Here is a 3,127-nt window from a genome sequence, read left to right on the forward strand (position 1 = left end):
ATCCTGCAGTTCGTCTCATCTTCATTACATGGTGACATTGTTTTCTTTTGCTCACTAAATAGGTTCACCTCAAAGTATCAGAAAACAAATCGAGAGGAGGAAGAGATTGTTTTGGTGGCATGTGTGACATTCAGCTCCATTCAGTTTGTGTTATCAACTTTCAGCTGACAGCTGAGGTTGTCTCAAAGCCACACACAAAAACGTAAAATATGTTCCGTATAATTGTTATATTCCAATTTATTCCAGATGTTTCTTATCAGATTGATCAGGAAAGCTTCAGGAGATGTGATTCATGGATTTATGGTTATAATCACCAAACTGAGCTAACAAAAGGCGGCAGCAGGGAGGAGAACGTCTCCTCAAGAGACCAGCAAGGAGACGGACGAACACCTAACCCTTAGAACATCTCTGAAAGAAAAAATATGTTAGTTTTTGGTGCCGTGAAAGACCAGAAGGTCACCCAACATCTAGTATAAGACAAAAGGTAAGTGGCTGTCCAATGGCAGGAATCAAAACCCAATGACTGCGAGTAAATCACATCTGACGTTGAGTGACAGCTGTGCAAAAACAGCTGTGTGAGACGTGGAGAGCAGACGGGTGGAAGATACCGATGACTGGGAAAAACTCTCTGAAAACGTGAAACACCGAAGGGAGGAGGAAGGCAAAAGGAAGCAGAGATTATGTTTGTTAAGCGCACTCATTATGTAACTTTATAGCACCACAGCACAGCCATGGATGTCCATTCCCAGAATCTCTCAGGCAGTAAAACAGTGTCTGTTGTTTTTGAGCGTGGCAGCTGTCCCCCTCCCAGGCTTGCGGTCTGGACAGGATTGTAGCCCTGAAGAGGCACGACATTGTTCAGTGAACATAAATGCAGCAAAATGCAACACCCACAGTATAAAAATCCTCCCTCATTGCTATGATCGCTATGATCCAATGCAGGATTTTCCTAATCACAAACTCTTAAGCTAGGTTAGAACCAGGCTCGGAAACGTGCATTCAGGCAGCTACTTTCAATGAAAAGTCTATGTGAACGCATTTCGCGTGTTTCAGGCATTCAAAACTCTCAGGTTCGTGCGACCCTACATAAGTTCTTACATTTGTTTTTGAGCTCTCCGTACAAAACGCTTGGCCACTGAGCCTGTAATGAAAGCAAAACCAGTAGAACTTTGACCAATCTTGACTCAGCTCTGGTAATGACAGATTGACAGCGTTAGGAAAGTAGATTTTGCTTAGGCCGATACTTTAACAAATTACGTCAACATAAATCTCTTTAATAGCAGTAAATTCAGATTAGAGATGTAAAAATAAATCAATAAATCCATTTATTTGACCAGATATAAATTATAAATATCACTGGGAGGAGGTGTTCTGGGCATGTCCCACAGAGGGGCTGGAGGAAGTGGCCTGGCAGAGGGAAGTCTGGGCATCTTTGTGTGACAGACAGGGCTGTGGGTGGTGGTTTGTCCCTCATGGTGTTCCATAGATGAACATTCATGGCCAGCACCTGTCTGTTGAGCTGTGATTGGCTCACAAGGCTGATAAATAGCAGCAGTGGGAGTTCCATCTAGGTGCTGGTTTCCTGGTTTGGCCTTGGTGGGTGAGCTTGACATGTGGACCTTTTTTACTAAAGCTTTTAATCATTTGAGTCCTTTTAAAGTTTTTAAGCATTTGAGTTTGCAAGATTTTAAACTCTATTTATATTAACAGGTGGTGGCATGAGATCTGACCCTGGGGCATGAGAGGTAATATAAGGGTTTGTAAAACATGTGTTTGTCCCAGGGGAGAACTAACTTATTTTTCTTTTTCCAGCAGAGTTGCCACTGCTGTTTTGCTTAGTGTTTTTAGTCATTGTTTTTAATGTTTTAATCAAGCTTGACACCCTTGCGTTTATCCATTTTTAAACTGTTTTGTGCTCATTTTTAGTATCTTGGTGTCTGGACCTGGCTGAAGGTGGCTGCCTCCTCCTTTTATCCTTATGGTAGCTGGTGGGTGCCATATTTAGTATTGTGTAAGGGGGACCCCCCCTGTTTTCAGCCCATAAATTAGTGGTGACATGCTCAGGTGCACCTCTTCTGTTTTGTATTTTCTTTTAATCACTGTTTGGGTTGTGGTGTGTTTTGTGTGCATTTGGGCCCTGAGCAGGTACTCCTGGTGAAAGTTGGATCAGAGATCTCCCTTGGTGGTGTTTGTGGCTACCCGCCAGTGCAGTGAGGCTGAGTCGATCCAGGAGGCAGCCGCCCTCATGCAGTGTTGGAGTGCGGTCCAACTGTCCGAGTCTATTTTAACTTTCTCTTTTATGGAATTTGTGTCAAGTTTTTAATAAATTGTATATTCTTAACCTTTATGAAATCCAGTCTCCATTTGGGGTGCACATATAAGAGGGCGTTCGGTCACATTTGCTTAGACTGCTGCCCCCACGACCCGGTCCTGAATGAGCAGAAGATGGATGGATGGGATTTTCTTTGAATTTTGTAACTTAAAGTGAACAAAGATTGAGCTGTCTACACCTGCCCGATGCTTTTCTGTATCCAGCTTTAGACACAGCGCTGCAGCTCACATTACACCTCTGCAGGTGAAACTACTACCAGCAGGTTCCTCATTAATTGCTCCTTAAACGCCTCTCTCGTGTCTCTCAGATAAATGCGTAAATTTGAGTTGTATAAACAATTGAGTTTTATAGACGTAAGAAATTAGGTTGAATAAATTTAACTCAATTATTTGTTACCAATAGAAGTAATTTAAGTTGGCAAAATTGGATAAGTTACATATATATGCGTCACAAGGAAAATGGAAATGATCGAACTCGTGTGTTTACTTTGTCTGTCCTTCTACAAGCAGAAACTCTTTCTTTTGATGATGCAGCCGTGTTACTTTTTTGATGGACGTATAATCTTCAAACGCCATCATTACAACCTCAGACTCAGTCTCACTGAAGTATGGCGCTTTCTTTTTTTCACCACGCATTTCCATGGTGACTTCAGAAATCGGCGATCCATTGAGAATGTCTTTATGTACTTAACGAGCACGTGCATTAACCCAGGGTTGCCAAGTCGAGCGTAATTACGCTTACTCATATCTGGTCTTTTGGAACCGACATACCCAGAGTAAGCAAGTTCAGGTGGAT

At 42.4% G+C, this 3,127-nt stretch overlaps 1 long non-coding RNA gene across 1 annotated transcript; it reads left to right on the forward strand.

Annotated features, from left to right (window-relative positions):
* Positions 1-1,564: 1,564 nt before the first annotated feature.
* LOC105356977 (uncharacterized) lies at positions 1,565-2,341 on the forward strand. Its single transcript, XR_002292957.3, has 4 exons — positions 1,565-1,596; positions 1,711-1,745; positions 1,927-1,988; positions 2,146-2,341. It is a non-coding gene; the product is annotated as an uncharacterized LOC105356977 (long non-coding RNA).
* The last annotated feature ends 786 nt before the right edge of the window (positions 2,342-3,127 follow it).

This window comes from Oryzias latipes, chromosome 22, assembly GCF_053564925.1.
Source record: "Oryzias latipes strain Hd-rR chromosome 22, Olatipes_Hd-rR_3.1".
NCBI classification, from domain to species: Eukaryota; Metazoa; Chordata; class Actinopteri; order Beloniformes; family Adrianichthyidae; genus Oryzias; species Oryzias latipes.